This window comes from Anomaloglossus baeobatrachus, chromosome 2 (genome assembly GCF_048569485.1).
Source record: "Anomaloglossus baeobatrachus isolate aAnoBae1 chromosome 2, aAnoBae1.hap1, whole genome shotgun sequence".
NCBI lineage: Eukaryota > Metazoa > Chordata > Amphibia > Anura > Aromobatidae > Anomaloglossus > Anomaloglossus baeobatrachus.
Window position 1 is genome coordinate 59,951,898 of NC_134354.1, and position 12,829 is coordinate 59,964,726.

A 12,829-nucleotide genomic window follows, 5' to 3' on the forward strand; every position below is an offset into this window, starting at 1 on the left:
GACTCCAACCACAGTCTCCCTCGTTTCCACTCACTGGGCCACACACACCCCACTTGACTGGCATCGGTTGAGCTCCCTTTTGAAAAAGAAAAAGATGCTTTGCATGAAGCACTCTCAAAAATACGCGTGCCTTTCCCGTCCCCTGGCTGACCCAGGGGAAGAAAAGTCCTCTGAGAGCCATGACTTGTTCATCTTGGTTCTTTTAGAGACACAGCGAGGGGACTCCAACCACAGTCTCCCTGGTTGCCACTCACTGGGCCACACACACCCCACTTGACTGGCATCGGTTGAGCTCCCTTTTGAAAAAGAAAAAGATGCTTTGCATGAAGCACTCTCAAAAATACGCGTGCCTTTCCCGTCCCCTGGCTGACCCAGGGGAAGAAAAGTCCTCTGAGAGCCATGACTTGTTCATCTTGGTTCTTTTAGAGACACAGCGAGGGGACTCCAACCACAGTCTCCCTCGTTTCCACTCACTGGGCCACACACACCCCACTTGACTGGCATCGGTTGAGCCCCCTTTTGAAAAAGAATAAGATGCTTTGCATGAAGCACTCTCAAAAATACGCGTGCCTTTCCCGTCCCCTGGCTGACCCAGGGGAAGAAAAGTCCTCTGAGAGCCATGACTTGTTCATCTTGGTTCTTTTAGAGACACAGCGAGGGGACTCCAACCACAGTCTCCCTCGTTTCCACCCACTGGGCCACACACACCCCACTTGACTGGCATCGGTTGAGCTCCCTTTTGAAAAAGAAAAAGATGCTTTGCATGAAGCACTCTCAAAAATACGCGTGCCTTTCCCGTCCCCTGGCTGACCCAGGGGAATAAAAGTCCTCTGAGAGCCATGACTTGTTCATCTTGGTTCTTTTAGAGACACAGCGAGGGGACTCCAACCACAGTCTCCCTCGTTGCCACTCACTGGGCCACACACACCCCACTTGACTGGCATCGGTTGAGCCCCCTTTTGAAAAAGAAAAAGATGCTTTGCATGAAGCACTCTCAAAAATACGCGTGCCTTTCCCGTCCCCTGGCTGACCCAGGGGAAGAAAAGTCCTCTGAGAGCCATGACTTGTTCATCTTGGTTCTTTTAGAGACACAGCGAGGGGACTCCAACCACAGTCTCCCTCGTTTCCACCCACTGGGCCACACACACCCCACTTGACTGGCATCGGTTGAGCTCCCTTTTGAAAAAGAAAAAGATGCTTTGCATGAAGCACTCTCAAAAATACGCGTGCCTTTCCCGTCCCCTGGCTGACCCAGGGGAAGAAAAGTCCTCTGAGAGCCATGACTTGTTCATCTTGGTTCTTTTAGAGACACAGCGAGGGGACTCCAACCACAGTCTCCCTCGTTGCCACTCACTGGGCCACACACACCCCACTTGACTGGCATCGGTTGAGCCCCCTTTTGAAAAAGAAAAAGATGCTTTGCATGAAGCACTCTCAAAAATACGCGTGCCTTTCCCGTCCCCTGGCTGACCCAGGGGAAGAAAAGTCCTCTGAGAGCCATGACTTGTTCATCTTGGTTCTTTTAGAGACACAGCGAGGGGACTCCAACCACAGTCTCCCTCGTTTCCACTCACTGGGCCACACACACCCCACTTGACTGGCATCGGTTGAGCCCCCTTTTGAAAAAGAAAAAGATGCTTTGCATGAAGCACTCTCAAAAATACGCGTGCCTTTCCCGTCCCCTGGCTGACCCAGGGGAAGAAAAGTCCTCTGAGAGCCATGACTTGTTCATCTTGGTTCTTTTAGAGACACAGCGAGGGGACTCCAACCACAGTCTCCCTCGTTTCCACTCACTGGGCCACACACACCCCACTTGACTGGCATCGGTTGAGCTCCCTTTTGAAAAAGAAAAAGATGCTTTGCATGAAGCACTCTCAAAAATACGCGTGCCTTTCCCGTCCCCTGGCTGACCCAGGGGAAGAAAAGTCCTCTGAGAGCCATGACTTGTTCATCTTGGTTCTTTTAGAGACACAGCGAGGGGACTCCAACCACAGTCTCCCTCGTTGCCACTCACTGGGCCACACACACCCCACTTGACTGGCATCGGTTGAGCTCCCTTTTGAAAAAGAAAAAGATGCTTTGCATGAAGCACTCTCAAAAATACGCGTGCCTTTCCCGTCCCCTGGCTGACCCAGGGGAAGAAAAGTCCTCTGAGAGCCATGACTTGTTCATCTTGGTTCTTTTAGAGACACAGCGAGGGGACTCCAACCACAGTCTCCCTCGTTGCCACTCACTGGGCCACACACACCCCACTTGACTGGCATCGGTTGAGCTCCCTTTTGAAAAAGAAAAAGATGCTTTGCATGAAGCACTCTCAAAAATACGCGTGCCTTTCCCGTCCCCTGGCTGACCCAGGGGAAGAAAAGTCCTCTGAGAGCCATGACTTGTTCATCTTGGTTCTTTTAGAGACACAGCGAGGGGACTCCAACCACAGTCTCCCTCGTTTCCACTCACTGGGCCACACACACCCCACTTGACTGGCATCGGTTGAGCTCCCTTTTGAAAAAGAAAAAGATGCTTTGCATGAAGCACTCTCAAAAATACGCGTGCCTTTCCCGTCCCCTGGCTGACCCAGGGGAAGAAAAGTCCTCTGAGAGCCATGACTTGTTCATCTTGGTTCTTTTAGAGACACAGCGAGGGGACTCCAACCACAGTCTCCCTCGTTTCCACTCACTGGGCCACACACACCCCACTTGACTGGCATCGGTTGAGCCCCCTTTTGAAAAAGAAAAAGATGCTTTGCATGAAGCACTCTCAAAAATACGCGTGCCTTTCCCGTCCCCTGGCTGACCCAGGGGAAGAAAAGTCCTCTGAGAGCCATGACTTGTTCATCTTGGTTCTTTTAGAGACACAGCGAGGGGACTCCAACCACAGTCTCCCTCGTTTCCACTCACTGGGCCACACACACCCCACTTGACTGGCATCGGTTGAGCTCCCTTTTGAAAAAGAAAAAGATGCTTTGCATGAAGCACTCTCAAAAATACGCGTGCCTTTCCCGTCCCCTGGCTGACCCAGGGGAAGAAAAGTCCTCTGAGAGCCATGACTTGTTCATCTTGGTTCTTTTAGAGACACAGCGAGGGGACTCCAACCACAGTCTCCCTCGTTGCCACTCACTGGGCCACACACACCCCACTTGACTGGCATCGGTTGAGCTCCCTTTTGAAAAAGAAAAAGATGCTTTGCATGAAGCACTCTCAAAAATACGCGTGCCTTTCCCGTCCCCTGGCTGACCCAGGGGAAGAAAAGTCCTCTGAGAGCCATGACTTGTTCATCTTGGTTCTTTTAGAGACACAGCGAGGGGACTCCAACCACAGTCTCCCTCGTTGCCACTCACTGGGCCACACACACCCCACTTGACTGGCATCGGTTGAGCTCCCTTTTGAAAAAGAAAAAGATGCTTTGCATGAAGCACTCTCAAAAATACGCGTGCCTTTCCCGTCCCCTGGCTGACCCAGGGGAAGAAAAGTCCTCTGAGAGCCATGACTTGTTCATCTTGGTTCTTTTAGAGACACAGCGAGGGGACTCCAACCACAGTCTCCCTCGTTTCCACTCACTGGGCCACACACACCCCACTTGACTGGCATCGGATGAGCTCCCTTTTGAAAAAGAAAAAGATGCTTTGCATGAAGCACTCTCAAAAATACGCGTGCCTTTCCCGTCCCCTGGCTGACCCAGGGGAAGAAAAGTCCTCTGAGAGCCATGACTTGTTCATCTTGGTTCTTTTAGAGACACAGCGAGGGGACTCCAACCACAGTCTCCCTCGTTTCCACTCACTGGGCCACACACACCCCACTTGACTGGCATCGGTTGAGCCCCCTTTTGAAAAAGAAAAAGATGCTTTGCATGAAGCACTCTCAAAAATACGCGTGCCTTTCCCGTCCCCTGGCTGACCCAGGGGAAGAAAAGTCCTCTGAGAGCCATGACTTGTTCATCTTGGTTCTTTTAGAGACACAGCGAGGGGACTCCAACCATAGTCTCCCTCGTTGCCACTCACTGGGCCACACACACCCCACTTGACTGGCATCGGTTGAGCTCCCTTTTGAAAAAGAAAAAGATGCTTTGCATGAAGCACTCTCAAAAATACGCGTGCCTTTCCCGTCCCCTGGCTGACCCAGGGGAAGAAAAGTCCTCTGAGAGCCATGACTTGTTCATCTTGGTTCTTTTAGAGACACAGCGAGGGGACTCCAACCACAGTCTCCCTCGTTTCCACTCACTGGGCCACACACACCCCACTTGACTGGCATCGGTTGAGCTCCCTTTTGAAAAAGAAAAAGATGCTTTGCATGAAGCACTCTCAAAAATACGCGTGCCTTTCCCGTCCCCTGGCTGACCCAGGGGAAGAAAAGTCCTCTGAGAGCCATGACTTGTTCATCTTGGTTCTTTTAGAGACACAGCGAAGGGACTCCAACCACAGTCTCCCTCGTTTCCACTCACTGGGCCACACACACCCCACTTGACTGGCATCGGTTGAGCTCCCTTTTGAAAAAGAAAAAGATGCTTTGCATGAAGCACTCTCAAAAATACGCGTGCCTTTCCCGTCCCCTGGCTGACCCAGGGGAAGAAAAGTCCTCTGAGAGCCATGACTTGTTCATCTTGGTTCTTTTAGAGACACAGCGAGGGGACTCCAACCACAGTCTCCCTCGTTTCCACTCACTGGGCCACACACACCCCACTTGACTGGCATCGGTTGAGCTCCCTTTTGAAAAAGAAAAAGATGCTTTGCATGAAGCACTCTCAAAAATACGCGTGCCTTTCCCGTCCCCTGGCTGACCCAGGGGAAGAAAAGTCCTCTGAGAGCCATGACTTGTTCATCTTGGTTCTTTTAGAGACACAGCGAGGGGACTCCAACCACAGTCTCCCTGGTTGCCACTCACTGGGCCACACACACCCCACTTGACTGGCATCGGTTGAGCTCCCTTTTGAAAAAGAAAAAGATGCTTTGCATGAAGCACTCTCAAAAATACGCGTGCCTTTCCCGTCCCCTGGCTGACCCAGGGGAAGAAAAGTCCTCTGAGAGCCATGTCCACATTGTCAGTGGACAGACACGTGTGCTTATCTGCCAGCAGACCCACAGCAGCACTGAAGACAGGTTCTGAGAGAACGCTGGCTGCAGGACACGACAAGATCCCCAAGACGTACGTGGCGAGCTCAGGCAATTTATCAAGATTGGAAGCCAAGAATGAGCAGGGCTCAAGTTGCACATTAATGGAATCGATGTTTCCTTGCATATACTCATATATCTGTGTGTCCTCCTCTTTTTCCTTGTCCAGCTCTTTTGTTTTCGCATGAGTATATGTCCTTGTCACTTTCCCATGTGTTGTGAGTTGTTTGTGACCTTTTGGACACCTTTGAGGGTGTTTTCTAGGTGTTTTTCTGTGTTTGTGATTGCCTGCCATTGTTTCCTATGCAGTTCGAGTTCGGTTCGTCGAACGTTCGACGAACCGAACTCGAACGTGAGGTCCGTTCGGCGAACCAACCTCGAGCCGAACCGCGACCGGTTCGCTCATCTCTATTCTTCACACACTTGGAATTGTGGCATGGAGCCAAATCGTGTTGGAATGTCCCTTCAAATGTATGCATGAATGGCACAATAAAACGTTTTAAAACGTCTATGTATTTGGATGAATTCATCATACCATCAACACGAAATAAGCTCCCTGTACCATCAGCTGTAAAAAAGCCCCAAAACATCTGTTTTTTTGAGGGTGCTTTACAGTTTGCTGAATATGATCAGCTCACAATGGTTCATTTTTGCTTCTTCTAACAACACTTGCTCTGTACCCTTGAACAAAAAGATGGGTTTCATCACTGACAATTACCTTTTTCCACTGGATAGTTGTCCAAGATTTATATTTTTTTGCCCATGCGAGTCATTTTGCCTTCATTGGCAATGTCAGAAGTTGTTTCTTTACTGGCTTTGTTGACCTCCAACCAACTTCTAGAAGCCTGCGCCGTACAGTCGAATCGCTAATATCAATACCTTTAGCGAACAAGTCTCTTTGTAGGTCTTTACTTGTTTTTATTGCATTAATTTTACTATTTCTGATAAGTGTTTATCAGTTCTTGGTGTTGTTTTCCTTTTTCTTCCACATTTCCCTTTTCAAAGCAGTTAAAACTGGTTTCAATCACTGACTGGTAATCAACTTAAGATTTTACTTAAAAATGCTTTGTCCCAATTAATTTGCAAAGCACTGTATTTTACTTAGATGACTCCTATGACGTAATCTAGGTAGGTTCAGCTACTTATTACTAATCAACAAATCGATTGTATCCAAATTGAATTCATGTTGAATCTTTAGGAATTTCCTGAAGCCAGCGATTTTGATTATTTTGTGATTTTCTTTGATCAAGGCACCTAATGGATACCACTATTTTATAGATTACAGAAGATTGCGTCACTCTGAGAAGGTTCACATGATTTTAGGCACACCTGAGCAGGCTTCCACATAATCATGTGCAGCTATCACATCACATGGAATAGTGCACCCACTCAGGATGGAATAATCTGTAAAAATAAAAGCTAAAGCAGGGAATGCAATAAACATTTTGAAGTAAATCTGAAAATGTAATGACATCAAGTCTCACAGCTGAGCCATATAATTAGAAACGAAACTATGAAACTTTAAACAAACCAAAAAGATAGTGAGCAGTGATGAGTAAATCCATAGATATTCGGGTTCGACAAACCAGTACAGGTAGAAAAAAATGGGGTTGGCGAACCCCATACAAATCAATAGGAACGAGATGTTCGGGCTGTAAAATGGCTGTAAAATTGCAGTATTAAGTGCTAGGGGACTGTGGTGGCAGTTAAATAGTAGTAAGAGCAGGATAGTTATATATACCATGTTTCCTGGAGGATCACGCTATGGTAAACCTCTCTTCTGGGCCCGCTAATTAAGGTTCATAAATATTTACTGCTTCCCCCTCAACCCTCTGTGCCAGTGTCTGTGATTGGTTGCAGACTGCTTTACATGCCACACACCTTTTGTTCGCAACTGTGATTAGTTGCAGTCAGTTTGCTGTATAGTTGTGTAAAATAAATAAATAAATAATTTTAAAAAAAATTATGTATGGTCCCATCATATTTGGATTGTCAGCAGGGGTAAAACAACAGTGTAGTCTGCAGCCCCCACTTGTAAGCTTTAAAATGGCTAGATATCATAATTAAGAAGGGAAAAAAGTTGTGGAGGTCTCCCTAGATTTGATATCTAGCCACAGCAAATCAAACAGGTGGGGAATGGTATTATCAGGATGCAAGGATTTTGACCCCCCAGCCTAAAAATACTAGCTCACAGCTGCCCAGAATTGTGGCATCAATTAGATGCCATAATTCTGATTTTTATCCGGCTTATCCCGATTGACCTGGTGTGGTGGAAATCGGAGTAATATAAGGAGGTAATGAGAGTTGTGGTTAGTATTGGGAAGTGTTTTTGAGACCCTCCCCGATTACTAATCCTGTAAGTAAAAAGAAATAAAACACGAACAGCAAAAAGATCCTTTATTTGAAATAAAAAAACACACCCCCTCCTTCACCCCCTTTATTAACTACCAAAACACCCTTGATGATTCGACGTAATCCATACAAAGTCCCATGACGATATCGGCACTGCTACATCCACATGCAGCAGAGAGTGAAAATGTGTCCGTTTTCCACAGGCTTCGGAAAACACTGACAACTGACGGGGGACTGGCTGTGAGCAGGTGGCGTAACTCAGTTCACCGGAACTCAGGTTCCACCACAGCATTTTTAATGGGACCAGTAGGTGAGTCCTGTCTGTGACCTGTGAAAATACTGATCACATCTGGGCTCCTCCGTGACTTTCATGGTTTCCCAGAGCCTGCAGAGAGTGGACATGTTTTCTCTCTCTCCAGGGTTCGGATGTAGCAGTATCGGGATCATCGTGGGACTTTGTATGAATTACACTGGATCTGCAAAGGTGTTTTGGGGTTAATAAAGGGGTGAAAAAAGGTGTGTATTTTATTTCAAATAAAGGATTATTTCAGTGTTTGGGATTTATTTCTTTCCACTTACCATTACTACAATATGCGCTTTACCAGTTATCAATTGTTCACAGTTGCAGATAGTGATTGGCTACAGTGGCCACAAGCCTGTCCAAACTACATAGGATATATGGAGACTGTCAATGGACTCATATGGTCATCTGGCAGGGATTGCTATGGTGAACAAAATCTTTTTTTACTACTTTAGAAAATTAAGCAGTTTCTAAAAATGACTGACGCAGGCATGAACACTAATACTATTAACAAAAATAACACCTGTAAACAGAAAATTAGCTTGGTCTTAAGCCTTAGATATTTCTTTTTGCGCATAAAAGTTTACATTTCAGAAATTCGACAGAATGGGATACCAAATTAAAAAAAATGATACTATGTTGTGACAAAAGCAAGTGCACACTTTACATTAAATAAGCCTATGCTGCTGCATCCTACCGGAGCTATTATATTGGAATAAGTGCAGAATATATAGCAGCTGGTGTCCATGTGCTTAAACTATTTATTTTCTACCAGACTCTGTCAAACCTACAATAATTGCTGCTCTGTTCGACCACCCACTGTCATCAAAGAGTTTTGACTTTGGAAAGACACAAAATTCTGTATACTTGTACAGCCTCATATTCACTGTTATCATCTATATGAAGGAGCAAAGAAAGAAAGTGGAGACAGGGCATGAAAGGATGGTAATGCAGAAAATCCAGCAAGGGAGAAAGAAAGAGAAAGAAAGAGAAAGAAATAGAGAGAGAAAGAGAGAGAAAGAAAGAGAAAGGAGAATAAAGAAAGAAAGAGAAAGAAAGAAAGAGAAAGAAAAAGAAAGAAAGAAAGAGAAAGGAAAAGAAAGAAAGAAAGAGAAAGAGAAAAAGAGAATGAAAGAAAGAGCGAAAGAGAGAGAAAGAAAGAAGGAAAGTGAGAAAGAAAGAGAGAAAGAGAATGAGAGAAAGAAAGAGAGAAAGACAAGAAGAAAGAAAGAAAGGAAGTGAGAAATACAGAAAGAGAAAGAAAGGAATAGAGAAAGAAGGAAAGAAAGAAAGAAGGAAAGTAAGAAAGAAAGTAAGTAAGAAAGAAAGAAAGGAAGCGAAAAAGAAAGAAAGAAATAAAGACAGAAAGAAAGAAAAAAAGGAAAAAAAATAGGAAAAAAGATAAAGAGAGGAGAAAAAAAAGCTAAAGAAAGAAAGACAAAAAGAGAGAATAAAAAAAGAGAGAAAGAAAGAAAAATAAAAAGAAAGAAAAAGACCCTTTCTTGCAGGCAGGGTCCCACCTGTACCAGTCTGTGCCTTGTATTGTTGATGATTATTATAGTTGTCCCTATTATGTACACCCCTTTGCATGTGTAAAACACCATGGAATAAATGGTGCTATAATAATAAATAATAATAACCAAAATCGAGTGCACTTGAACTCTCACCTACTGTATATAAGGTTTGTAAAACAGAAAGGTACAAAATCATTTATTGAAAAAGAGAAGGGACTAAATACAGATGGTAAGAAAAAATAAAATGAAGTAGAGAAGAATAAAGAAAGGGAAAATAAAGGTGGATGAGCAGTTTGTGGTATAAATTAAGATTTTGGACTCCCAAATAGCCATGATTCCAACCTGCATCACTTCAATTGTGTATTCAACCTCTTTTCTCGAGTGGTATGTTTTTCCAGCACTGCAGAGTGCCACAAGTAGGAGTGATGCTTGGCAATAATGAGCGATGAAACTCCGCCCACAGCCCAGTGACTCAGGAAGACTGGGGCAAGCTGCGGGGATGTCAGGTGAACAGGAAGTTGACGTGACATTACCGGATCCCCAAGGCCATGGAGCCCGGGGTCAGGCAATGGGGAAGAGTGCTCCACAATAGCGCCAATCACAGGCACTATTGACGACACAAGGTATTTGAGAGAAACATTGCTTCTCAACATATATCGATGTGGCCAATAATGAATATGGGTGAATAACCCCTTTAAGGGGTATTTGTGCAATTGTGATTACACTGTTTGACATGAACTAATAATAATGTCAGTCTGGAGCTGACACAGGATAAGCGCAGGCACTAATGAAAGGACAGGGCAGGAAAGGGTTAATGGGCAGGAATGGTATTTTTTTGGAATGGGAAATGGACAGGGTTTAGATTTAAGTGGGAAGAGACAGAAGAGGGGATGAGGAGAGTAAAGGCCCCGTCACACTAAGCAACATCGCTAGCAACATCGCTGCTAACGAACAACTTTTGTGACGTAACAGCGATGTTGCTGTGTGTGACATCCAGCAACAACCTGGCCCCTGCTGTGAGGTCGTTGGTTGTTGCTGAATGTCCTGGGCCATTTTTTAGTTGTTGGTCTCCCGCTGTGAAGCACAGATCGCTGTGTGTGACAGCGAGACAGCAACAACTAAATGTGCAGGCAGCAGGAGCCGGCTTCTGCGGAGGCTGGTAACCACAGTAAACATCGGGTAACCAAGAAGCCCTGTCCTTGGTTACCCGATATTTACCTTTGTTACCAGCCTCCGCCGCTCTCACTGTCAGTGCCGGCTCCTGCTCTGTGCACATGTAGCTGCAGGACACATCGGGTTAATTAACCCGATGTGTGCTGTAGCTAGGAGAGCAAGGAGCCAGCGCTAAGCATTGTGCTCTGCTCCCTGCTCTGTGCACATGTAGCTGCAGCACACAGCGGGTAATTAACCCGATGTGGGCTGTAACTAGGAGAGCAGGGAGCCAGCGCTAAGCAGTGTGCGCTGCTCCCTGCTCTCTGCACATGTAGCTGCAGCACACATCGGGTAATTAACCCGATGTGTGCTGTAACTAGGAGAGCAGGGAGCCCGCGCTAAGCAGTGTGCGCTGCTCCCTGCTCTGTGCACATGTAGCTGCAGCACACATCGGGTAATTAACCCGATGTGTGCTGTAATTAGGAGAGCAGGGAGCCAGCGCTCAGTGTGCGCTGCTCCCTGCTCTCTGCACGTGTAGCTCCGTGCGCTGGTAACCAAGGTAAATATCGAGTTGGTTACCCGATATTTTAGTTACCAAGCGCAGCATCTTCCACACGGCGCTGCTGGCTGGGGGCTGGGACACTGGTTGCTGGTGAGCTCACCAGCAAGTCGTGTAGTGACGCTCCAGCGATCCCTGCCAGGTCAGGTTGCTGGTGGGATCGCTGGAGCGTCGCAGTGTGACATCTCACCGGCAACCTCCTAGCAACTTACCAGCGATCCCTATCGTTGTTGGGATCGCTGGTAAGTTGCTTAGTGTGACTGGACCTTAACATAACCTTAGTGAGTGTGACTTGTAGATAAGGGGCTTATATACATGATGTTGATGGTGAGTAAAGATACCATTTTACAGTGAGAACTATTGGTGTCACATCATGTCCAAGCTAGAGCAGTTTTTGGCTTTCATTAGAAGCCAGGCAGCCTGACGGGGACCAGTATGGATACAGGATTGCTGCTATATTTAGATCTCAAAGTACCCCTCTAGCTACAAAAACACCAAGGGCACTTTGTTCTCGGACCACTGAGAAATGTAACCCATCTTCATCACCTCTTCTTCGTCAGAGGAGGCACAGCGTTTCATTACTGAAATCTGAAAAGACCATCCAGGAAGTCTGGGGAGTGCAATTCCTGCAGTCGATGAGTGAAGCAGAAGCATCCAATGAGGGAGAAAGTCATTCCAAGGAATTTTTCAGGGGCAAAGGTCCGAATGGAAAGGAGTGGTGGTAGACTCAAGCATTTTCAAAGCAGGAGGGTCAGGAGACCTTTGATGAGTGCTTGTCAACACCTTCAGTCTGGTGGCTCAGAAATGCTATACCAGGCCGTTAGGAGGGGGCAATTAATGACTGTCACAGTTGTTGGAAAAGTGGGTTTTTGAAAATTTCCTTTCCTTGAGGTTACGTCTTCTGGAGAGCGGTCTCAAGCTTTCGGAATGAGGTTTCATTGTCATCTGCTGGCCTATTGGAGAATATCAGCCTTAAAGGAGATGTAGATGCTATTGTTTTAGTGCCATGTGCTGGTAGAGTTAACCAGCATACTGGTGTGTTCTTTACACTTGCCTTTACAAGTGTATTCTTCCAGTGGTATGTGGCCAAAATGGTTTTATGGCAGGCACTAGGACAGTCAGGAGACATTTCCAATCATGTTGTTGGCGTTAGATCAGTTGCAGAAGTCCCACGATTTTAAATGGACTTTGTCATTTCATCGGGGGATACTGGACAAAACGGATCTGCTTATTATTATACGACGGGTGCTCTTTGGTCAGTCATCAGCATAGATAACAACACATTCCCATTCAACGATACCTGTTAGAAGTGAAGGGGTTTCTGAGGTTCAGCTGAATAGACAACAGGGTATCATGTTTGGGGTTTTTGCTGCCAGTCTTCAGCAATTTTTAAGGTTCATTTGATTGTGTTTAGGCGTCACAGCTTATGGAGCTCTCTAGTGCTTGGACCACAAGTGGGCAGACAATCGTGAGCAGCCTGGCCTTACGAAGTCATTCTGGTTTTGAGGTATCAAGTAGTTCCACTAGAGATGTAGAAGTTCAGACAGAGAAGCAGGGTGGGGCTAATAAAACACTACTGATTTCAGATTTAGCAAAAAGTAGAATGTATTTTTGTTTTGAAGGAGGGATTTATCATTGAATGTTGGGAAAAAGGGAAAAAGCATAAAAAGGAGGAAGATGAGGAAAAATGGCATATTATAGGTTAATACCTTGTTAATTTGATGCTATTTGTGAGGTGTATTGGGTTTATGTTGGTATGGCATGGTTAAAATATGACGAGCAATTTTGTCAGTGAATGGCTATGGAGCCTTCCTTATAATGGGACCACAAAGATTTTGTCCTCTGGATTA